The 26,628-nt window shown below is 36.6% G+C and overlaps 1 protein-coding gene and 1 pseudogene across 1 annotated transcript in view; one reads left to right on the forward strand and one right to left on the reverse strand.

Annotated features, from left to right (window-relative positions):
* The window catches only part of COMMD1 (copper metabolism domain containing 1), a 187,261-nt gene that overhangs the window by 85,667 nt on the left and 74,966 nt on the right, over positions 1 to 26,628 (forward strand). The window lies entirely within an intron of this gene.
* On the reverse strand, positions 2,775 to 5,157 carry LOC125936342 (mitochondrial import inner membrane translocase subunit Tim8 B-like; annotated as a pseudogene).

Here is a 26,628-nt window from a genome sequence, read left to right on the forward strand (position 1 = left end):
GCCGTAGCAATCTCTTACTTGACACATCCCCAAAGGCAAGGGAATTAAAAGCAAAAATGAATTACTGGGACCTTATGAAGATAAAAAGCTTCTGCACAGCAAAGGAAACAACCAACAAAACTAAAAGGCAACCAACGGAATGGGAAAAGATATTTGCAAATGACATATCGGACAAAGGGCTAGTATCCAAAATCTATAAAGAGCTCACCAAACTCCACACCCGAAAAACAAATAACCCAGTGAAGAAATGGGCAGGAAACATGAATAGACACTTCTCTAAAGAAGACATCCGGATGGCCAACAGGCACATGAAAAGATGCTCAACGTCGCTCCTTATCAGGGAAATACAAATCAAAACCACACTCAGATATCACCTCACGCCAGTCAGAGTGGCCAAAATGAACAAATCAGGAGACTATAGATGCTGGAGAGGATGTGGAGAAACGGGAACCCTCTTGCACTGTTGGTGGGAATGCAAACTGGTGCAGCCACTCTGGAAAACAGTGTGGAGGTTCCTCAAAAAATTAAAAATAGACCTACCCTATGACCCAGCAATAGCACTGCTAGGAATTTACCCAAGGGATACAGGAGTACTGATGCATAGGGACACTTGTACCCCAATGTTTATAGCAGCACTCTCAACAATAGCCAAATTATGGAAAGAGCCTAAATGTCCATCAACTGATGAATGGATAAAGAAATTGTGGTTTATATACACAATGGAGTACTACATGGCAATGAGAAAGAACGAAATATGGCCCTTTGTAGCAACGTGGATGGAACTGGAGAGTGTGATGCTAAGTGAAGTAAGCCATACAGAGAAAGACAGATACCATATGTTTTCACTCTTATGTGGATCCTGAGAAACTTAGCAGAAACCCATGGGGGAGGGGAAGGAAAAAAAAAAAAAAGAGGTTAGAGTGGGAGAGAGCCAAAGCATAAGAGACTCTTAAAAACTGAGAACAAACTGAGGGTTGATGGGGGGTGGGAGGGAGGGGAGGGTGGGTGATGGGTATTGAGGAGGGCACCTTTTGGGATGAGCACTGGGTGTTATATGGAAACCAATTTGACAATAAATTTCATATATTGAAAAAAAAAAAGCTTATGATTCCTGTATTTATGTGGAGTTGAGAACCACCATATTAAAGGTAGGCAAATAATCTGGTTTAAAGTGTAAATAGAACTTGGTATCAAATTTTTACAGTAAGAATTCAATATATGTCAACATACTTCTACTTACCATAATTTATGGAGTGCCTGGGGACTTTTTGTTCAGGATCTAGTTGCGGGAGTGGTGGGTTTTTTGTCTTCCTTTCTCTATTTAAATTGCTTTCTCCTGCTCAGTTTGTCTGCATTACTTCTCTCTTTGGTCCAAGGAGTACATTTGACGATCCGCAGCCAAGTATGTACGTGCATTGACTTTTTTTTATTAATACAATATAAAATACTTTTGGGATATGAGGAAGCCAAAATAATAGAGAAGTCACTCACTAAAGCATATACATTTATGGAAATCTGTAGAGCTAGAGAAAATGAGTATGCATTAGTGACCTAATTACTTATAGTGGATATTTTTCTTCAGTAGAAATAAAAAATTTTGCAAGAATAAAACATTAATTCAGTGGTAGCAGTACACAGAAGATTTTGAGGTGAACATTTCATGTACAAAGAAAAGTACATCAAATGCTTTACTTGTGTGATTGAGAGCCTATCATATTTAGTCATAAATCACTTAGGGTCCCCAAGGCTTGAGGACTGTTGGAATCTGGCATGTGTCTTTAAGAAAGTTTTGTTGTTTCATGTACTTAGTTAACTCCATGTTGTTTTCTTTCCTGGAACTTGAATAGAGATTACCATAGAATGTTTTTTTTTTTTTTTAAATAGTAACTTTTAGGGGGATAATTTATATATTTAGTGGAGTTTCATTTATTGGTTATTTTTTTTAATGACTGAATCTTGGTATTTTATGAAGATGTACCAGTTTTTCTTTGGTGACTTCTGTTTTTTAAATTTATTTATTTTTCTTAGTAATCTCTACACCCATTGTGGGGCTCAAACTCACAACCCTGAGATCGAGTGTCTCATGCTCTTCCCACTGTGTCAGCCAGGCAGGCCTCTTTTGTGACTTCTTGTTTTCAAGACCAATAAGACATTTTGTGAGGAAACACTTAGCCACAACCTCAGTTCTCAACCATTTAGTAATAAATGTTTGATAAAAATTGTTCTTTCATATACATTTTGAAGTGTCCTATCTGTAGAGATCTGAAATACAATGTTCTGTTTCTTTATTGCCCTTTTTTTTTTTAATGGCTAATGTTATTGCCTTTTCTCGACTAGGTTTTAGTGTACCAAACATCCTCTAGTTTTGTGGGTTTTCAGCAGACCTAGGGAAGAAGATAGACTGCCTTTAGACTGATCTGATTGTTTTTCTGACCAACTCATTATATGTTCAGTCCCGTCATTTATATGCAAGTAGGATATGAGGAATATACAATGATATACTCACTCTAATTTACAGAATGAAAATAGTTTAGACTCTGGATTAAAAAGCCAGCATTTGGCTGAAGGATAGGTAAACATCCAATCTCAAAGGAAAGTATTGACTTATATTTAATTTCCACAATTCCTTCTAAAACTAAATGCACTGATGATCTTATGTAATTCTGGCTAATAAGGAGTGAGAAACTGCTAAAACCTATAATTATTATTCAGGGTTTTTTTTGAGGATTCACATTTTTTGAATAATTGTTGTGATACAACATGGAATTTCTGAATTACAAATAAATAAACTTCACTTTTCGAACATTTGATGTGTTACTTTTTAATACCAATGGGTTTGGTAACAGCCTCAAGTTGACCTGACAATGGCTGACATCTGGCGGACGACCTTCCGCCACTGGCCTTTCGATCTACTTAATAATAAGACCTTTGCTTCTTCTGTCATTCTTCCAGGGGATGGCCTACTGCTCTCCTTTGTGTACAGTCTGGGCAAACCGACTGGTGATAGCAAGAGTAGTGTCAATGAAGCAGTCCACACAGTAGAGAGACAGTTTTCAGTGCAAGTGTCTAGGTGATTCCCTGGCTTCTGCACACTTTTATCCCAGCATAGCTCCATGAAGGGATGCACCTGTGCAGGGAACCGTGTGCGCCTTCTGTTCGGCTGCCACCAGCTGCTACAACTCTGCTTTGTCTGCCTAACCCAGCTGCCATGGTCCTCCTCAAGCTTGGGCCAGTAATAACCAATTTCTGCTGAGCTCTTTATGCACCACTATAGCTTCACAAGCTTGAGCAATGCCACCAGAACTCCCTGCTTTGTGTCAGAGGAGAAGAAGCCAAGTTTAAAACTCACACACATTCCCTCTCTGACACTCTCTTTTCTCTCTTGCATAGACGCATATGTACATACGTACATTTTATGTGTGTGTATGTAAATGTATGGAAGAAATTAAGAAATATAAAGATAGGATATACAGAATGAATAAATTGCCACTGTATTTTATCAGTGCTCAGTCACCATTTGAAGATCGTGTTGCTTTACTCTAAATAGCTACCAAGGGGAGCTTAGATATCTCATTTGGGTATATAAGCTGTAATGGTTGGCCTATTTCTGATCATTCTTATAAGCTTGATTTTCACTTTCAGCAATGTAATAAAGGAAAGCTTCCAGAGAAATTAGTGAAGCTAACTTAATAAACAAACCGTAGGGACTGATGAAAGAAATTTAACAGTTTGGGGGAACTGAATCAGTTTAGAATGCATTTTTCAAAATAAATTATTTGTTTTATATTTTATATCCAATTTAGAACATGGAGTTTATTTAAACTTTAGTTCTGAATGGACCAACTCTTTTTTGTAGCTCTAAGATGTGTTTCTTAATAGTTTGTGTTCTAGGGATCCCTGGGTGGCTAGTCAGTTAAGCATCCAACTTCAGCTCAGGTCATGATCTCACCACTTGTGGGTTCAAGCCCTGTGTCAGGTTCTGTGCTAATAGCTCAGAGCCTGCTTTGGATTCTGTGTCTCTCTCTGCCCCTCCCCTGCTCATGTTCTCTCTCTTTCTCTCTCTCTCTCTCTCAAAAATAAACATAAAAAAAAGTTTGTGTTCTAAAGTTGATGTCCTAAATTTATAGTTCCAATATATAATTTACAGAAGACAATGTCTAAAGTCTATAACCACACAGAAAAGAAAAAGAGTAAGAAATTTTGTCTCCCTTGAAAGCTGTTGTGAAACACACTGCTCATGTTTGTTGAAAAACAAACGTGGAGGTCCAAAACTTAGTATTTAAATTCTGACTGGGGCGCCTGGGTGGCTCAGTCAGTTGAGCGTCCAACTTTGGTTCAGGTCATGATCTCATAGCTCGTGAATTCGAGCCTCACGTTGGGCTCTGTGCTGACAGCTGAGAGCCTGGAGCCTGCTTCGGATTCTGTTTCTCCCCCTCTCTCTGCCCCTAACCCACTTGCATTCTGTCTCTGTCTCTCTCAAAAAATAAATAAATAAACATTAAAATTTTTTTTTTTAAATTCTGACTAACTCTGAATTAGCTATTTACAAAAAATACCTTGTACAGAAGGAAATGTTTACCAAAAAAGAAAAAGATGCTAAAAAATACTTTTAACATTACTAATTAGAATGGATAGTTACATAACAGTGAATATGTAATAATTAATGGGGAAAAATTTAAGTTTAAAGTTGTTATCTAGTTATGAAAGATTAAAATCAGAATTATTTAGTAGTGGATAATTTACCAGTTGAAAAGTAGACATTTTGAGTATGTTTTATATATTGCACTTCTTATTGTGTAATAAGAAGTGGTATTTCATATTTTTGATGTGTTAAATATTAGTTTGCTCCACTCTTAATCTAGTACTTGGTTTTTCTTAGTTAAGTCTTTGTTTAAAAACTTATATAATGCTTTGCATTTATTTTGATCTTAAGTAACAGCCTTTTGAGATTTCAGTTACTTGACCCAGGAGCAACATTTGACATACTTGAATTCTCTTTTCTTTAAAACACTTGTTCTTCCAGGATACTACATTTGCCTGATTTTCCTCCTCGCTTCCTAGTCTGCTCTTTTCTTCCCTCTTTTTAGGTATCTTTTGCTGGTTCTGTCTCATTTCCTCAACATCTAAAAGTTGGAGTGTCCCCGGCATCAAGTCCATGGTCCTCTTTTCTATCTACAACACACTTCCTAGGTGATCTTAACCATTTTCGTGGGTTTAAATATCATCTGCTGCTGACAATTTCTAAATTATATGTTCAAGCTGGATTCCTTGCCTAAATTCCAGGTATATATTTGTGACATACTTGAGAATTCTACCTAAATGTGAAAAGGGTATCAAAAAATTGAGGGGCACCTGTGTGGCTCAGTCGGTTAAGCATCCAACTTGGGTTCAGGTCATGATCTCGCGGTTCGTGAGATCGAGTCCCACGTCGGGCTCTGTGCTGACAGCTCAGAGCTTAGAGCCCGTGTCAGAATCTGTGACTCCCTCTCTCTCTGCCCTTCCCCTGCTCATGCTGTGTCTCTCTCTGTCTCTCAAAAAATAAATAAACATTAAAAATAATTTTTTTTAATTGAATATGCCGAAAACTAAGTTCCTTATATGCCTCCCAAACCTATTCCTCCTTCATTTTCTGCATCTCAGTTAGTAGCACTTCCAATCTTCCAGTTTATATCCTCTCTTTTTCTCACATCCACATCTAGTCTGTCATCAAATCCTGCAGGATTTAATTTTAAAATATAGCTAAAATGTTACTACTTCTCATTACCCCCCACTCCTCTGTTCAGATCACCAACACTCCTAGATTATAACAACATCCTCCCAACTGGTCTGTTTGCATCTCCTCTTTAACTTATTCTCAACACGCTGTAGTATGTCAACAGAGTATCTCTCTTAAAGTGTAAGACAAATCATGTATTCATGGCTCTCACCTCACTCTAGTGGCTTCCTATCTCAATCAGATTAATAGTTGTCTCCCTTATTCCTTTTCTGTAACTAGACCCTATGGTCTCCTTGCTGATTCCTGGAATATAACAGGCATGCTCCTTCTTTAGGGCCTGTACATTTGTTGTTCCCTTTCTCTGGGTTGATCTTCCCTCAAATATCTGAAATATCTGCAATATTGACCTTTCCACTTTCCTGACATCTTTTTTTTTTTTAAATTTTAAATTCATCTTCTCAATATGGCTTTCACTGACCACTTCTCTAAAAGTTCAGTCCTCCAGGGGCGCCTGGGTGGCTCAGTCAGTTACACATCTGACTCTCCATTTTGCTTCAGGTCATGACCTCATGATTCTGAGATCATGCCCTGTGTTGGGCTCTGTGCTGTCAGTGTGGAGCCTGCTTAAGATTCTCTCTCACCCCCTCTCTGTCCCTTCTCAGTTCTCGTGCACACACACTCTCTCTCAAAATAAACATTTTAAAAAAATGTTTCTCTTAAAAAAAAAGTTTAGTTCTCCACTTCCTGCTTTATTTTTAAAAACTTCATTGAGCTATAATAGCCATACAATAAACTGTATCCATTTGAAGTATCTGATTTGATTAATTTTGGCTGGTGTATACACTTACCAAATTACCACTGTAGTCAAGAGACAGAATGGGTCCCCTCTGGGACACAGCACAGGTGGTCATAAGAGGGAAGTATATAGCAATCCAGGCCTTCCTAGAGAAGGAAGGAAGGTCTCAGATACACAACCTAACCTTACACCTTAAAGAGCTGGAAAAAGAACAGCAAATAAAACCCAAAACCAGCAGAAGATAGGAAATAATAAAGATTAGAGCAGAAATCAATACCATCGAAACCAAAAAAACGGTAGAACAGATCAGTGAAAACAGAAGCTGGTTCTTTGAAACGATTAACAAAATTGATAAACCACTAGCCAGCTTGATCAAAAAGAAAAAGGAAAGGACCCAAATAAAATGAAGAATGAAAGAGGAGAGATCACAACCAATACAGCAGAAATAAAAGCAATAGTAAGAGAATATTATGAGCAATTATACACCAATAAAATGGGAAATCTGGAAAAATGGACAAATTCCTAGAAACACATAAACTACCAAAACTGAAACAGGAAGAAATAGAAAATTTGAACAGACCCATAACCAGTAAAGAAATCGAATTAGTAATCAGTCTCCCAAAAAACAAGAGTCCAGTGCCAGATGGCTTTCCAGGGGAATTCTACCAAACATTTAAGGAAGAGTTAACACCTATTCTCTTGAACCTGTTCCGAAAAATAGAAATGGAAGGAAAACTTCCAAACTCTTTCTATGAAGCCAGCATTACCTTGGTTCCAAAACCAAAGACCCCGCTAAACAGGAGAACTGTAGACCAATTTCCCTGATGAACATGGATGCAAAAAATCCTCTACAAGATATTAGCCCACTGGATCCAAAAATACATTAAAAAAATATTCACCAAGACCAAATGGGATTTATACCTTGGATGCAGGGCTGGTTCAATATTCGCCAAACAATCAATGTGATTCATCACATCAATAAAAGAAAGGACAAGAACCACATGATCCTCTCAATAGATGCAGAGAAAGCATTTGACAAAATACAACATCCTTTTTTGATAAACCCTCAAGAAAGTAGAGATAGAAGGATCATACCTCGAGATCATAAAAGCCATATATGAAAGACCCAACGTTAATATCATTCTCAATGGGGAAAAACTGAGAGCTTTCCCCCTAAGGTCAGTAATGAGACAGGGATGTCCACTCTTGCCACTGTTACTCAACATAGTATTGGAAGTCTTAGCCTCAGCAGTCAGACAACACAAAGAAATAAAAGGCATCCAAATCAGCCAGGAGGAGGTCAAACTTTCACTCTTCGCAGATGACATGATACTCTATATGGAAAACCCAAAATATTCCACCAAAAAACTGCTAGAACTGATCCATGAATTCAGCAAAGTGGCAGGATATAAAATCAATGCACAGAAATTGGTTGCATTCCTATACATCAACAATGAAGCAACAGAAAGAGAAATCAAGGAATTGATCCCATTTACAATTGCACCAAAAACTATAAAATACCTAGGAATAAATCTAAAGAGGTGAAAAATTTATACACTGAAAACAATAGAAAGCTTATGAAATAAATTGAAGACACAAAAAAATGGAAAAATATTCCATGCTCCTGGATAGGAAGAATAAATATTGTTAAAATGTCAATACTGCCCAAAACAATCTACATGTTCAATGCAATACCTATCAAAATAACACCAGCATTCTTTACAGAGCTAGAATAAACAGTCCTACAATTTGTATGGAACCAGAAAAGACCCCAAATAGCCAAAGCAATCTTGAAAAAGAAAACCAAAGCAGGACGCATCACAATCCCGGACTTCGATCTGTATTACAAAGATGTAATAATCAAGACAGTATGGTACTGGCACAAAACCAGACACTCAGATCAATGGAACAGAGAACCCAGAAATGGGTCCACAAACATATGGGCAACTAATCTTTGATGAAGCAAGAAAGAATATCCAGTGGAATAAAGACAGTCTCTTCAGCAAGTGGTGCTGGGAAAACTGGACAGTGACATGAAGAAAAATGAATCTGGACCACTTTCTTACACCATACACAAAAATAAACTCAAAATGGCTGAAAGACCTAAATGTAAGACAGGAAGCCATCAAAATCCTTGACAAGAAAGCACACAAAAGCCATCAAAGTCCTCGAGGAAAAAGCAGGTGAAAACCTCTTTGACCTCGACTGCAGCAACTTCTTACTCAACACGTCTCCAGAGGCAAGGGAAACAAAGGCAAACATGATCTATTGGGACCTCATCAAAATAAAAAGCTTCTGCACAGAGAAGGAAACAATCAGCAAAACTAAAAGGCAACCGACAGAATAGAAGAAGATATTTCCAAACGACATATCAAATAAAGGGTTAGTATCTCAAATCTATAAAGAACTTATCAAACTCAACAGCCAAAAAACAAATAATCCAGTGAGGAAATGGGCAAAAGACATGAACAGACACTTCTCCAAAGAAGACATCCAGATGGCCAACAGACACATGAAAAAATGCTCCACATCACTCATCATCAGGGAAATACAAATCAAAACCACAATGAGATACCATCTCACACCTGTCATAATGGCTAACAGTAACAACTCAGGCAACAACAGATGAACACAAGGGAAGGCAAGCAAAAATAATATAAAAACAGGGAGAGATACAAAACACAAGAGACTCTTAAATATGGAGAACAAAGAGAGGGTTACTGGAGAAGTTGTGGGAGGGAGAATGGGCTAAATGGGTAAGGGACATTAAGGAATCTACCCCTGAAACCATTGTTGCACTATATGCTAACTAACTTGGATGCAAATTAAAATAAACAAATATAGTAAAAAAAAAATCGTAAGGAAAATATATTTATAGTACTGTACAGTATATTAAAAAAAACCCCTGTGTATAAGTGGGGGAAAAAAAGAGACACGATGTGTCTATCGGTCCCCAAAAGTTTCATTGTACCCCTTTATGGTCTTTCCCTCTCTCCGTCTAATTCCTGGGCAACCACTGATATACCTTTTGTTATCATAGATTATTTTTTTCTTCTTTATTTTTTCTTCCTACCACTTATTAGTAACTAACATAGTATATATTTTTATTTTACTTACTAATGTTGCCTGTACTCCTCATTAGTATATAAGGGGGCAAGGATTTTTGCTGTGTTCTTCACTGATGTGTCCTAATGTTCTAGGATGCTGCCTGGCACGTGATGTTCAGTAAATATTTGTTGAATGAATAAATGTATCACATAATCCACTATTTACTAAGCATCTACCCTGTGTCAGACACTGTGTAGGTGTTGGGGATATATCAGTGAACAACACAGAGAAATCTCTTATGGAGCTGATAGAAAAAGAAAAATAGTAGCACTTAGTGTAAGAAACTATATCAGAGACTCAAGAACCTTACCTAAGCTCAGAAGAGGGAATGGCCCTCTTTACCCAGAAAGTTAAGGAAGGCAGTTCTGAGGAGGTAACATTTGCATTTGATTTCTTGGACAACTTCAAATCTCTTATTCAGAGCTGAGAGTCATGAACTAAGAAAAGTTGGTATAGGCAGAATGAATTCTTCAGAGTTTATGAATATAGCCCTTGCATTTAACAGATAGGTGTGACCTTTGGTAGGATTTAATACAGGTTTCTGATACTGGTCATTTCTGGGTTTTTGTTTGTTTGTTTGTTTATTTGTTTGTTTATCACTTCCTACATGTTGGTTTTTCAGTTTCTCAACCCATAGGCAGAAAGAAGTAGCAAGAAATAAATTGGCAGAAAAATTATTGCAAGCAAAAGCAAGACTCATTTAGTGTGGTGGTCTCAATGTCACTGAATATCAGACTCACCCAGGGAGCTTTAAAAAATTAGGGATGTCCATGGGTGTCGACACCTGGGTAGCTCAGTCGGTTGAGTGTCTGACTTCGGCTCAGGTCATGATCTCACAGGTTCGTGAGTTTGAGCCTAGCATCGTGCTCTGTGCTTATAGTGCAGAGCCTGCTTGGAATTCTGTGTCTCCCTTTCTTTCTGCCTCTCTCCCTCTCATGCTCTCTCAAAAAAAAAAAAAAAAGTGGTGCCCAGATCCCACTTCAAAGTAAGGGGCTACTGTTTTAGCTTGAATGAGGAAAGGGTTTTCTAAGGAGGCAGGCTGATCTAGGAGCACAAAATAGAGAGGGAACAGCTAAGGTGCAAGCAGTTGGCTTTGGTAAGAAATTTCGACTTTTACCCTAATTAGGATACCATTGAAAGGTTTCAAACAAAGGAATGATGCAACATGATTTATGTTCTTATAGGATCACTTTGATTCATGTGTGAAGGATGGATTGTAGTACATTCCAGAGTGAAGCCATGATACCAAGATCCCCCTGCCAAAAAAAAAAATAAATAAAAATTTTTCCTCAGTTAGATTGGAATTGGTTTTTTTGCACGTAAAAAGCAATTTTTTTTTTTTTTGCTTCCAAATCTCTGTGTGATAGTATTTAGGTAAAATGAGATCTCAAAGTAAAAATAAAATACAAAACAAAAAACTCCATCCTTCTTTCTGTTAGCAAGGCTAAGTATCCAGAATGAACAGAGCCAAAATTCATACTGCATTTCCAAATGGAGTTATATAGTCTTCTGACAAATTCTGTTCCACAATTTTGACACTTCTTTTCCTTTTTAAATTTTATTGTAACATGTTTCAAAATTTATCAAGCCCAGGGATAACTAATAAAAATTAGTATTGTGCCAAAGGGGAAAAAAAATGAAGCCAGGAGAATACTTGGAGCTATTGTAGTGGTCCAGGTCAGATGATATTAGCAGGGAAGATGGAGATAATTTTAGCAGTCAAGGTGGAAAGAAGTGAGCAGACAGAAGAAATGTTTTGAATGCAGATGAATTGCTTTAAGATGAGTTGGAAGGCATATAGAAAAGGAAAGAAAGTGAGGATTAGAGATAACTCTTTGGGTTTTTTGCATAAGTATGTTAGTTTAAATTGATGATCCTAGTTTAATAGTTTTATTGCTAAGGTGATCATCCAATACACAACTTGAGTTTTCTAATAGCTATAATTAGCCCTTCCACTTGGGAAAAAATAAAAGAAATTATTTAACGTTTGGCTGCTGAGAAAATGCTGCTTGTGCTGAAGTAATTTTATTTTTAAACTCCAAATTTATAAAGAGATGCATTTGGGTTTCCTGAACTTAAACTTTTCCTACCAGACTTTGAAAGAAACTATTGTTTCTTAAGATGTGTCCTTTTCTGTATGTATATTATATTTCATTAAAACGATTTAAAGAGGGAGAGAGAGGTTTGAGTGTTTGTCTTTGTAAACTCATTGACCCTGTGAGAATGGGTCTTTGCCACTGCTCAAGTTTTCAGCTTCTGACTAGTCGCCTGCCAACAGCTGGCCCCTGGTGTTGGACTTCTTTCAGACTGTTGCTGTTCAGACTCTGTGGTTCTATTCTTGGGGACAGATGGGGTGCTTGAAAGGAAGCCAGGACACCAAGCCTTAATAGGACTTGGAAATAATTTTAGATGTAAGTTCTTTGTGCTAAGATCAGGGTGACAGTGTATCATGCTCAGCAATGTGGAAACTGCTTGTGTTTTTCTAGTATTTGTATACTGGCTGCTTGGCTGTGGGCTTCATTCCATGTATGCCCCTGCTCTACTGCCAAGATGAATGCAGAAGGCCTCTGGCCCAAACTCATTCTTAGCTCTTGTTTTTTTTTACTGTATAAAATATACATAACATAAAACTGATCACTTAACCATTTTTAAGTGTAGAGTTCAGTGGTACTAAGCACTTTCACAATGTTGTGCAACCATCCCCATTCTTCTCTTTCCAGAACTTTTTCATCATCCTCAAACAGGAATTCTACATCCATTAAACAGTAACTCCCCATTCCTACCTCTCTCTGGCCTTTAGTAACCTCTTTTAACTCTCTGTGTGTATAAATTTCCCTGTTCTATGTACATCATATAAGTGGAATCATAGAATATTTGCCCTTTGGCTTATTTTGCTTAGTAGAATATTTTAAGATTCATCTCTGTTGTAACATGTATCAGAATTTCATTCCTTTTTAAGGCTATTCCATTGTATGTATATACCAGATTTTATTTATTTGTAGTGATGGACATTTGAATTCTTTCCACCTTTTGGTTATTGTAAATAATGTTGATATGGACATGGATGTACAAATATCTATTTGAATCCCTGCTCTTAATTCTTTTGGGTGTATACCTAGTAGTGGGATTGCTGGGTCATATGGTAATTCTATGTTGACGTCTTGAGGAACTACCAAACTGTTTTTCTACAGTGGCTGCAGAATTTTACATTCTTTCCAGCAATGCATGCGTATTCCAGATTTTGCAGATCCTTGTCAATCCTTCCTTCCTTCCTTCCTTCCTTCCTTCCTTCCTTCCTTCCTTCCTTCCCTCTTTTAATAAATTGCCATCCAGATGGGTGTGAAGTGGTATTGTGGTTTTGATTCCCTAATGATTAGTGATGTTAAACATCTTTTCCTATGCTTATCTGCCATTTGTAAATTTTCTTTGGAGAAGTATCTATTCAAGTCCTTTGCCCATTTTTTAACCTTTTGTTGTTGTTGCTTTTGGTGTTATTATTGAGTTATAGGAGTTCCTTATATATATTCTGAGTATCAGTCCCTTACAGATATATGATTTGCAGATATTCTCTCACATTCAGTTGGTTTCCTTTTCACTTTTTAGATAATATCCTTTGATGAACAAAATTTTTAAAATGTTTATTTATTTTTGAGAGAGAGGGAGAGGGAGAGCATGAGTGGGGGAAGGACAGAGAGAGAGGGAGAGAGAGAATCCCAAGTGGGCTCTGCATCGACAGCACAGAGCCCGATGCAGGGCTCGATCCCACCAACCCATGAGATCATGACCTGAGCCAAAATCAAGAATTGGACACTCAACTGACTGAGTTATCCAGATGCCCCTGATGCACAAAAATTTTTAATTTTAATGTACTCCAGTTTATTTATTCTTTTGTTTCCCATGCTTTTGGTGTCCTATCTAAGAAATCATTGCCAAATCCAGTGTCATGAAACTTTTCCCATATGGGTTTAGCTCTTAACGTTTAAGTTTTTGACCCATTTTGAGTTAATTTTTCTGTATGGTATAAGACCATTCTTAGCACTTTTGTGTGGATTTTTAAAAAAGGTTTCTCAATTGGGAATAGAGAAAGTGGGACTCTTGAACTTGGAAGCTAAGTTTCAGGTTACTCATTTTTCTGAACTTTCTTGATAGCTCTGTGTGTAATTAATTAAAGAGAGCTTAGCAGTATCGCTCAAGATGCAGGTAGCAATAAATGATGAGTGGTAGTCACTAGGAACCAGCTCCGATTAACTGCCAAATAAGTTCATCTTTCTTTTTATTGCCAGGGTTATTAACATAAGTAGATTAGAGGAAGTCAATAACAAAGGAAGTATAGCTGAATTTTAATAAGTCATTTAATAGTCTTGTGGATATGTAGAGAAGCATGAACCAAATTATGATGATAAAGCTAGTGAGTACATAGCTAAATGACTGGTCACATCAAATAGTATTGATCACAAAATGAATTTGATTGGTCATCCTGTGATACTTCCCCTTCATACACTCTCTTAGTCTAAAGAAAACAGCCTTGTCTTCTAAGAAAATAATTTAAGGCTTCTATGCCCAATCACCTATATATATTGTATAGTCCAACCAAGCAGAACTCTGTTTTCCATATATGTGTATGTTGTTGCTCTTTGGAATGTTCTTTATCCACTCCCCATTTTTATGTGGTAAAATTTTTTCTCTTCTTCACAGTCCATACTACTAAATACCTCTGTCATGAATTCCTCCCCAGTTATGTCAATTGGCTCTGATAATCTGAATTCTCAGGATATTTTGAACTTTAGTATTTGATACAACAAAGATTTAAAAGAAAAAACACGGGGCACCTGGGTGGCTCCATCCGTTAAGCATCTGACTGGTTCAGGTCATGCTCTCACAGTTTGTGAGTTCTAGCCCTGTGTCAGGTTCTGTGCTGACAGCTCAAAGCCTGGAGCCTGCTTTGGATTCTGTGTCTCCCTCTCTCTCTCTGTCCCTCTCCCGCTTGTGCTCTGTCTCTCTCTCCTTCAAAGATAAACATTAAAAAAAATTTTTAAAGAAAAAACAAAGCATGTATATTGTTGTCTAAATTAATTAAGCAAAAAAAAAAAAAAAATGAGTTATGTGGGTTATGTACTTAGGAAGCCCAAAAATGGTTCCTGGCTTTAGATATGTCTTGGCTTTGTTCATCTTATTCTGTAAACAAGCTTACTTATCAGGCCCATACTCATCTTTTCAGCTTAGCAATACCAGTGGGGAAAGAGATGCTTCTCTCTTCCCAATATATATGGGTTGATTAAAGACTGATGCTTATTTTTCCTGCTTAGGTCACATAGCTACCCATGGAGAAGTCACTCTTTATAGGAATTAGGGTAATTTAAGCTTGTAATATTTGTCCAGTTCTTTGACAAGGATAAGGTGTAGATTGACAGCTGATACTACACAGAATAAGTAAGTAGTTTTGCAAAGGAATTAGGCATACTGTATAAACAAAACCAATTATGTGTCCATTACATTGTCTTATTAGTTTATACCTTCAAGAAGCCTACAATTTACAATTAATATTTGTATCCCTTAAAGCCTCAAAATATTAAAACAGGTGTTAGATAAATTTTTGAATGAATTAATAAGGGTGAGAATCCATATATTACTTATCTACTGCTACATAGTAGTAGATAATTTTAGACCCCTAAAATTAGGGTCTTAAAACTAACAAACATTTATTATCTCATGTAGGACTTGGGATAGGGATTTGTGAGGAGATTAGCTAAGTGATTCTAGCTCACGGTTCCTATTGAGTTGCATTGGATATTGGCCAGAGCTATAGGCATCCCAAGGGTTGACTGGGACTGTAGGATCTATACCCGGGTTCACTTATGAGGCTTCAGTTACTTTCTGGTTGTTGGCCATAGAGTGACATAGAAACTGGTTTCTTCCATAGTGAGTGATCCAAGAAAGAAAAAGCAAGCAGGAAGCCACAGTGCCTTGTATGGCTTAGTCACTGACTGGTACGCCATTACTTCTGTTTTTAAAAAAAAGTAGGGGCACCCGGGTGGCTCAGTTGGTTAAGTACCTGACTTCGGCCCAGGTCATGATCTCAAGGTTTGTGACTTTGAGCCCTGCATCAGGCTGTCTGCTGTCAGCATGGAGCTCGCTTCAGATCTTCTGTTCCCCTCTTTCTCAGCTCCTTCCCACTTTCTCTCTCTTTCAAAATTAAACATTTTTTTTAAAGTATGTATATGCCACAGTTTATTTTTGCTGGGAAATAATGGGGAACAGAGCAGTATAACAAGTATGGAATTAATAAGTTAGCTCTTGTTGGTGCATTATCATGTTTTAATTTTCATCCATTTAGCAAATATAGTGTTTAATATAAGAATAGTAACAGTTATTATTTATTATATCCTCTTCATACTCCAGGCACTATTCTATGCATTGACTCATCCAGTCCTCTTACCAACCCTCTGAAATAGGTATGATCTTGGAGGGAGGAGGGAAAGTTATAGATTAACTTTATTTTTAAAATAGTTTTAGATTTACACAGAAGTTGCAAAGATAGTAGAAAGAGTTCCCTTATTCTCCTCATTCAGTTTTCCCTGTTAAAATTTTATATTACCATGGTGTGTTTGTAAAAATAAGAAACTAACTTTGGTACATTGGTATTAAATAAACTACAGATTTCATTTTTATTTTACCAGTTTTTCCATTAATGTTCTCTTTCCGTTCGAGGATCCAATCAGTTGTACCACTAAGTTGCTGACTAAATTGCCTAAGTTGCATATAGTTGTCGCATCTCCCTAGCTTCCTCTGGTCTGTGACAGTCCCTCATCTTTCCTTAGTTTTCATGACCATACAGTCTTGAAGAGTACTGGTTAAGTCATCCTGTAGAATGTCTCCCATTCTGGGCTTGTCTGTTGTATTTCTCATGGTTCGACTGGAGTTACAGGTTTTGGGAAAGATTATAGCAGAGGTGAAGTGCCTTTCTCATCACACCATGTTAGACGTTACATGCAGTCCACATGACCTGACTCTTGATGTTAGCCTTCGTCACGTGTGAAGGTAGTGTTTACCAAGTTTCTCTGTTGTAAAGTTAACCATTTTCCCCTTTCCTTACTCTATTCTTTGGAAGTTACTTTCTTTTTTTTTTATTGTTAGAACCAAGTCTCCAAGTCTAGCCCACATTTAAGGGAAAGGAAATTAGGCTCCACCTTTTGAAGGAGGTGTCAAAGAATTTGTGAACATATTTTAAATCATTACAGTACATTCCTGGCCAAAATTGTTGATGTTCCTCTCACATTTAAAGTATACTTGCCCCCCCTCAATATCCTGCAAAAGTCTCTTCCTTTATAGTATCAGCTTATAGTGCAGGATATCATTATGTACATCAAGTCTAGGTTTGGATGGAGCATAGATGTTTTTGCCTCATTAGGTGTAGTTCCCTAATTTCAGCTCCTTGAGTATATTACCTCTCTCTCTGAAGATCTGTGAAACCAGAGGCAAATTATCTGCTCCTGACACACCGAGAATATAGTGGTCAGGCCAGACAGACAAAGATAACCTCTGTAGGCCCTTTTGTTCAAAAGGAGGGAAAATGTTGTCACAAAGGTGCCATTACTTCGTACTGCTTCTAAAATTCAACTAAACACAGGTTGGTAGTTCTTTGATTAGAATTCAGAATCTGGGAATTTCTCCATGGCTCTTAGTTTTGTCTCCTGGGCTTTTGGTTCTACAGTTCGAGTTATCTTTTTCTATGAAAGGTAGCCTGTATTGCATTTGTGTAGTTCCCTGCCTGAAAGGACTCTTTATTTTATACTGTTTGTGTTCCTTTCAGTCCAAATGGGCAGTGTTTCTGCCCATATAATTCTCTTAAAAACTTTATGGATCTCCTATAAATCTTATTTGGGCTCACTCTATTAGATAAAAAGCCACACTTAAAAATCTCGGTGAGATAAGCTATTTTGTGTCTTGGGATTCTGCTAAGGGACAATGGCCTTTAGCTCGTTGGAAGCTCTAGTGTTTAATTAAAAGAATCTGTGAGTTGTACTTTTAAAATCTTTAAAGGATTGCTTGTTGAACTGAGTGGTACTCAGAAGCACTACCTCAGAGCTTTCTGAAGTTATGACAAAGAATTTTATAGCTACATTCTCAACCTCATCTTCTAGACCATGTTTTCTTGGCAATGCCTTGGATTTGAACTTTGTTTGGAAGCCATTTTTATTTTAATATTGTTTGCATCTGGAGAGACTGAGAATCTTCAAAACCAACAAGTTCTATTTTTTTGCTGAACTGTTCTTGAGATGTTTATTAGGAACTTGGAAATTTGGGGTCTGGTTTTCAGTGATGTAGGCTTGGCAAAAGGAGAGGTCTGGGAATTAGGAGCATTTGTTTAGTGGTTATTGAATTCAACAGATTATTGAGGAGCAGAAGGAAGGCCAAGAGCAGAACTTCGAGAAATGTGGACCTTTAATGGACAAGTAAATAAAACCTGTGAAGGAGGTGAAGTTGGAGGGGGTCAATGATAGATAAGAGAAATGAAGAGTATAGGATTGGAGAAGTATTGGCCATGGCATGGCTTCAGTTATTTTACATGCTGGATTTGGTGGAAAGTTTTTCAGTTTCCTCTTCATATAAACTCTTTGAGTCAAGGAGGTTAATGCCTTTTATATCATAAGGTTTATAAAATTAGCCTTTCTCTTAAGATGAAAGATGAAAACACAGAAAAACAACTTTACTTCTTTCCAGTTTATCTAGTTTTTCTTTTGTTATTCATGCTTTTGATGTTATATCTAAGAATCTATTGCCACATCTGTGTCACTAAGATATACTCCCATGTAGCTCTTATATTTAGGTCTTTGATTGACTTTATTTAGTATATGGAATGAGGTAGGGGTTGAGTGAGTTTTTCCTTTTGACATATTTTAGATAAAAGAACCCCAACCTGTGAATGTGTAAGTTTACTCTTATATGTGGAGGATAGGGAGTGTCTAATTCAGGGTGTAGGTTGTTTATTAATTTTTTTACCATAATGTAGTTTTTTTGGGTTTGTTTTGTTTTGTTTTGTTTAACTCATGACCCTGAGATCAAGACCTGAGCTTAGATGGAGAGTTGGATGCTTAACTGACTAAGCCACCCAGGCACCCCTCTATAATGTAGTTTTTAATTCTTCTGTAGGTCCCTAGGAAAGTTGCTAAACCACAGTTCTTGACATTTCTTTTTGCTGTCTTTTTGAATTTTTTGAATTTTACTTTTTGAATTTTGATTGTGAAGGAGGAGAGTTCTAGAAAGTATAAGTCAGATATTCTAGGATCAGTCATCTAATATTATTTACCAGTGCTTCCTCTCCCTTCACGTGAAATGGGGACCAGTGTACTTGATCAACAAATCATGAGGGTATTTTTAGCAGTATATTTAGCTGTTTGTTGTCTTTGGAATGTGCTTTCTTTCTCATCTGAGGTTTTTATTTGCTTTTAACAATTGAGCAGGGGTACTTCTAAATAACATAATTCTTATAAATTCATACTTTGTACCCCCTGTGCTCCAGTAGAAGTGACATATAAAAAAAATAGAAACTCAAAAGACTTTGTCATGTTAAAAAAAAGAAACTTGTTTGTGAACCTGAAGTGGAATCAGAGTTAAGAGATGAGTAAGGCTAAAGACATGGGTCTTTCTGTCTCCATACTAAGTGTTGGTAGCTAAGAGTTGGGTTCCTGTGCAATTAAGGGAAGTAGATGTACTTCACAGACACCATTTATATAAAGTTTTAAAAAATAACTAAGTCACTTAAAAAATATACATGGTGGTGTGCCTGGGTGGCTAGGTTGGTTGAGCATCTGACTCTCGAGTTCAGCTCTGGTCAGGATGTAATAGTTTGCAGGATCGGGCCCCACGGGATGGAGCCCTGCAGGAGGCTCTGCACTGACAGCACAGATTCTCCTTGGGATTTTCTCTCTCCCGCTCTGTCCCTCCCCTGCTTGTGTGTGCACACATGCGCACTCTCTCTCTCTCTCTCTGTCACAAATGAATAAACTTAAAAAAATTTTCATGGAATGGTAATCAAAAAAAAAAAAGTAGATACCTCTGAAGAGTTGAGAGAGGAAAATGAGACAAGGTTAGGAAAAAAACCAAACCACCCAGTGGCTTTAACAGTGTAAACTTTTATTACTTAAAAAACATGGAACACAAAAATTGAGTTGTGTGTGTGTTGAGATAAAGGGGTACTCATAGGAATTTAGCCTAAGGAAACAACCTGAGATTGAACAAATATTTTTTTGTGCAAATATTTATTTGAAATTTATGTGGTAGTAAATTAAAAACAACTGAATGTCCATTAATAGAAGAATGAATAGAGGGCTGGTGAAGGAGGATTAGGGAATAACCATATAAATAGTTATACCACTCTATGAATTAATACTATACAGGCATTTAAAAAAGTAATGTTTTGGGGCACCTGGGTGGCTCGGTCAGTTGAACGTCCAACTTCGGCTCAGGTCACGGTCTCATGGTTTGTGAGTGTGAGTCCCACATCTGGCTTGATGTTGTCAGTGCAGAGCCTGCTTTGGATCCTCTGTCCCCCTTTCTCTTTGCCCCTCTCCTGCTTGCGTGCATGCTCGCTCTCTCTCTCTCTCTCTCAAAAATAAACATATTTTAAAAAAGTAATGTTTTTACAAATTATTTAATGAGCAATTATTTACAATTTTTTATTGGAAAATGTTCATGAAATAATGTTCAGTGTGAGGGGAAAAAAGCAAGATACATAACTGTATACATAGCATAATCCAAATGAAAAAAATTATTTTATTCTGGTAAAAGACACAAAATTTACTATTGACATTTTAGTACAGTGTTATACAGCCATCATAATCCAAATTTTATAAATATATATGTACTTGCACGGGAAAAAAATACCAAAATAATACACAAAAAATGTTTTAGGAGATTGTTTTTGGGTGAGGGGATATCTATATTTTTTACTCTGTATCCTTTTAAGTATTTTCCATATTTTTCTGGTGGAATGCTTTGTTTTCTATTCTTAAAAAGTCATACTAAACTGAAATAGTAATATGTATTTCTTTGATTTTTAATCATTCCAATAAAGTGTTTTCATTTTGTTTACTTAAAATGTTGTAGAAAAGGGTGGAGGGCTTGAATAATTTATTTTTGGCTTGTGTCCGAGAAAATGCATTACTGTATTAGGTTAATAGTAAAGAAAAAGGTTAATTGAGAAGTTCAGTGACCTGGGGATTAAACTTTGATATAACATTTCAGATTTTTTCTTGGTTTTTGAAAAATTGTAAAGTTAACATTATGATTTCATTGAGGTTTTCAAACTTGTTCGTAAATATTTGTGTTAATATTTTCTGGTCATAAAATATTCTCCCTATGTGTTTTATACTGTAATTAGCAGTATTTAGGTGATGAGGTTATAGAAGAAGTCTTCGCACTGTGCTTGGATTTAAATGTCTTGGAGACAGTATTTTATTTTACTTGCAGTCTGCACAAAGAAAAACTAGACCTAGGATCTTTTTCAATTAAAGGAAAGACCTAAAAATTTTTAAAATTCCAAATCTAGTGAATTTCCATGTAGTGTATGTGATTGTACCTTACACATAAGTAAATTATACATATACCTTTTGCTGTTGATGTTTACATTACAGGGAGGTTAAATAGGAATTTTGTATTGAATCTTTTGGGAAGAACTTTGAGGTTGTTCTATGATTATATCAGAGTATCTTACTTTTTCAGGCCTGTCGACCCTATATCAGCATAGTATTTTGAAAATTTAAGATATTTACTATAATATTATTTTCTACCCAAACTTAAATAATACCATTCTGACTTGTAATTTCTTTTCCTCTCAACTAAGTCCCCCCCCCTCCAGTTTTATTGAGATACTGCCTTAGAACATATGTAAGTTTAAGGTGTACAACATGATTATTGATACCTGTATATATTGTGAAATGATTATCACAATAAGATTAATACCTCTATCCCCTCACATAACTACTCTGTGTGTGTGTGTGTGTGTGTGTGTGTGTGTGTGTGTGTGTGTGTGGTGATAGCATTCAAGATGTACTGTCTTGGCAACTTTTGAGTATATAATATTGTCCTTTGTACCGTATTCACCATGCTGTACTTTAGATCCCTAGAATTTATTTACCTTTTTTTTTTTTTTTTTTTTTTTTAGAATTTATTTATCTTGTGGCTAGAAGTTTATACCCTTTGACCAACATCTCCCTGTTTCCCCCACCTCCCAGTCCTTGGCAACCAACATTCTGTTCTCTATTTCTATGAATTTGGCTTTTTTAGATTCCTCATGTAAGTGAGAACAACAGTATTGTCTTTCTCTTTCTGACTTATTATACTTAGCACACACTTTACTTATTTTACTTATTTTACACACACACACACACACACACACACACACACACAGTGCCCTCAAGGTGCATCCATATTGTCACAAAAGGCAGGATTTCCTTCTTTTTGTGGCTGAATAATACTCAACTGTGTGTTTGTATATATATCATATTTCTTTATCCATTCGTCCATCATTGGCACTTAGATTATTTGTTTTCATGTCTTGGCTATTGTGCATAATGTTGCAGTGAACATGGAGGTAATTAGATATCTCCTCAAGATAGTGGTTTTGTTTTATTCAGATGTATACTCACTTCTGTGAGATTGCTGGATCATATGGTAGTCTGATTTTAATTTTTTGAGGAACCTCCCTCCCGTTTTCCAGTAGTGGCTGTACCAATTTATATTCCCACCAACAGTACACTAGGGTTCCCTTTTCTGTATAGCCTCTCCAACATTTGTCTCTTGTTTATTTTTGTTTGGTTGTTTTTAAATAATAGCCATTGTAACAGATGTGAGGTGTTACCTCATTGTGGTTTGATTTGCCTTTCCCTGGTGATTAGTAATGTTGAGCATGTTTTCATGTATCTGTTGCCATCTTTTTTTTTAATGTTTATTTATTTCTGAGGCAGACAGAGCATGAGTGGGGGAAGGGCAGAGAGAGAGGGGGAGACACAGAATCAGGAGCAGGCTCCAGGCTCTGAGCTGTCAGCACAGAGCCCGACATGGGGCTCGAACTCACAAACTGTGAGATCATGACCTGAGCCGGAGTCAGTTGCTCAACCGACTGAGCCACCCAAGTGCCCTGTACCTGTTGCCATCTTATATCTTCTTTTGGAAAATTGTCTATTCAGATCTTTTGCCTATTTTTAAAATGGATTGTTTGGGGTTTTTTGTTTTTGTTTTTGTTTTTTTGCTAATGACTTATAGGAGTTCCTTACGTATCTTGTATACTAACTTCTTACCAGATAGATGGTTTACAAATATTTTCTCCCATTCTGTAGGTTGCCATTTCATTTTGCTGTTTGTTTCTTTTGCTGTGTAGAAGCTTTTTAGTGTGATGTAGTCCCACTTGTTTGTTTTTTTAATCAAGGTTTAAAAACCCAAATAACTGGCACACATGGGCATTTAACAAGAAGCAGTCATTAATGCTATTATAAAGTCTGTTAGTTCTGTTCTCTCTGTGAACAACCTAGAATTTTCCTGTTTCCTGTGTAATCCTGGTGCCTTTTTAAAAAATTCAACCCCAGAGAAGAAAGTGGAGGTGGTGCTAAGCCAATAATAATTTTTAGAAGATCATTTGCTATTTGACAGATTAGCAAAAGCCCAGTGAGGATGTACTGTTCTTTTTCCTACTTTGCACATGGGGAAAGTCAGGCACAAAGAGGTGAAGTAATTTGCCCAGGATCATACAACTAGTAGAAGAGAGAGCCAGAATTCAGACACAGGCCTGTTTGAGTCCAGTCAGACCTTAAGTCGTAACTCAGCAACCCATTTAACTACCTGTTGCTTTGTGATCAGTGATCTTTATCACTTTTAGCTACCCAGGACCGTCTTTTTTTGGAGGTATACCTCACTCTTTGATACCAAGGCAACTGTGTTCTCTAGGGAGATGATGTTGTCATGAAAAGTATAGGGGAAAGGTAGTAGATTCTGGATCCTGACATTCCTGGACTTAAATTCTACCTCTGGTACTTACTAGCCAAGTCACTAAACCATTATGATCCATCTATACAGTAATTTGATTTAATGAGTTGACTGTGTTATTACTAATTTTTAGAAGAGCATATTCCACTAAGAACTATTATTGTTTGGGGTGCCTGGGTGGTTCAGTCAGTAGAACGTGAAACTCTTGATGTCTTGAGGTCAAGCCCCATGTTGGGAGTAGAGCTTACTTAAAAAAAATTAAAAAAAAAAAGATGACTATTGTTTTATTTTAAGTAACATACTTTATATAGGGTTGTTTTGACTCATGATTTTTGTCACATACGTCATGTCAGGTAAAGGTTACTGTCAACATGGAAACACTTCTTTAGAACCATGTGGAATATGGGCATTGCTCTGCCTCATTTGGAGACATTTAAATCTTATGCATGATTTTGTGACAGAAAAGAACATCAGTGTCTTCAAGTCCTGTGCATTAATCTAAAAATGGGTAGTAATAGCAACTAAGTTAATTCCCTAAATTTTGTAGTTTTTGTTAGCCTGTTTTGGGCATTAAAGGAAACAGCAGAGGGGCGCCTGGGTGGCTCAGTCGGTTAAGCGGCCGACTTCGGCTCAGGTCATGATCTCGCGGTCTGTGGGTTCGAGCCCCATGTCGGGCTCTGTGCTGACAGCACAGAGCCTGGAGCCTGTTTCAGATTCTGTGTCTCCCTCTCTCTGACCCTCCCCTGTTCATGCTCTGTCTCTCCCTGTCTCAAAAATAAATAAAACGTTAAAAAAAAAAAAAAAAAAGAAACAGCAGATTGGAAAATCCTCTTCACTTTAGAATAGTTTACCTTAGAGACCTAGTGACTGACCATGCCATAGTATTCAGGAAGAACATATTAGGAACTAATAGTCACCAGGGAGAATCCTGCTGCTCAGATGACTTCATTGATTGTGGTTTTCTGGAAGAATCTTTGTAGAGGTTTCCAGCATGATCACTTTATCTTTAAGTTTCTGCAGAGGTGTGCAGTTAAGGTCTTATTTTTCCAGTGGGAAGGGAAGGGAGATCATTTTCTGAGAGTAGAGAGATGATCTCTTTCTCTGAACGTTATTATAGAGTCTTTATCTCCAGTTTTGACACACTTTAGTTGAATGTATGATAATAATTTAGCAAAACATTACTTTTAAAAATAGCTTTTAATGCTTTATCTAAACTGTAAATGTATATTTTTTGTAATTCAGGAATCCAGTAGTTTTATTAGCACCATTATTTTGACTGATGAAGGTATTTGGTTTTTATCAAAATGTTCAGTTGGGTTATTTTGGAGCAAATTCCAGAAATCATTTATTCTGTAAAAATCTTATGTCTCTTTATATATATAACCACAATACATAATGACATCTGAAAAAAATTAACAGTATCTTATTAGCTGTCTGGTCATTGTTAAAAATTTTGCCAGTTGTATAACCTTTTTTAAAAAGTGTCTACATATCAGCTTTGGTTGATAGGATTTTTAAGTCTCTTTTACTCTGTAGATCCCCCTGTCTTGTTTTTCTCCCTTGTAATTTATTAGTTGAAGAAATTGGGTCATTTGTCCTGTAAAGTTTCCCAAGTTCCAGATTTTGCTGATTGCATTCCCATGAAGTTCTTAATTTAGCATGTTTCTCTGACCCCTCTATTTCCTGTTAGATCTAGAGAAGGGTTTCTCAGTCTTCATTTGCTTTTTTTTTTTTTTGCTGGATAATTTTTTGTCATGGGGAACAATACAAGATGCATTGTAAGATGATGTTTAGTGTCTCTAGCCACTATATACCAATAGCACCTTCCCCACTTCCCCAATTGTGACAACCAAAAATGTCTACTGGCATTGCCAGATGTCCCCCAATAGCAAAAATTGCCCCCATAGAGAACCACTCATCTCAGAGACTTGTTCAGATTTAGGTTAACTGTCTTGGCAAGGATTCTTCATATGTAGTGATGGTGTTTCCTGTCTTTTCTGAGCACCATTTTTTATCATTCTTTGTCATATACATAGTCTTTTAATAGACCATATACTGAAATTAAAATATTCCCTGATGTTTTAGAAGCCTTAATTTTAACATTTGATATTTATTTGAGCATATTATATGGTAATATCCAAAATATATTACTTTACCATTTATTTTGAGCTTTAGAAGAACTAACATATTTTACAAGTTGATAAAAATAAATACAATATATATAAGACTGTATCTTCTTAAAATTTTTTCTTTTACAGCCCCCCAGGGTTTCAGTGTAGGTTTACAGCTTATATATGCAGATGATTCTTTGTTTTAGTATTATTTTTACAAGGGATAGATTATTCAAAAATTGACAATACCTAGTAACATTAATTAGAATTCCAAATAATTCTAATCCTAATATAATCATCATTAGATTAGAATAATTCTAGTTCTAATCATTAATTAGAATTCCAAATAATTAATAAAAGGGAGTATACATAGGCTAAGTATATCTTTGAGGTGTTATGAAACGTTTTCTCAGTTTTTCATCTCCTCTCCATGCTGGTCACTGCCTCACTACTCTTTTAGCTTTCTTAGTGATTGACCTTGGTTTCTTGACCTCTTAACTGACTATTCCTTTTCATTTTTTATAGCATGAGAACTTGCTTGCTCTGGTAAAAAAACAAAAAGCAAAACAAAAAAACTATTCATTTCACTATCTGCCTCCATTTTCTTTCTCTTTATTCTTAGGAACTCTGCTCCATCTGGCCCCACACCTGCCAACCCCAGCTCTGGTTGGGTTGCCTTCGCTTTTAGACTTCTTTACTTCCTTTGGTTAATCCTCACAGTAGTTACACACAATCAGCCCGGATCCTAGTGAACCAGTTCTCTGAAGACAAAATATGCTTAACTCCTAAATAAATGCTGCTGTGTTAATGGGTACTTTTTCCTTTTTAATCAGTTGAGTTTTGGAAACTCAAATGCATTCAGTAGATACTGTTTCATATTTAATTCTTTAAGTAGTGAACACTATTATTAAAGATCA

This window comes from Panthera uncia (genome assembly GCF_023721935.1).
Source record: "Panthera uncia isolate 11264 chromosome A3 unlocalized genomic scaffold, Puncia_PCG_1.0 HiC_scaffold_11, whole genome shotgun sequence".
Lineage (NCBI taxonomy): Eukaryota > Metazoa > Chordata > Mammalia > Carnivora > Felidae > Panthera > Panthera uncia.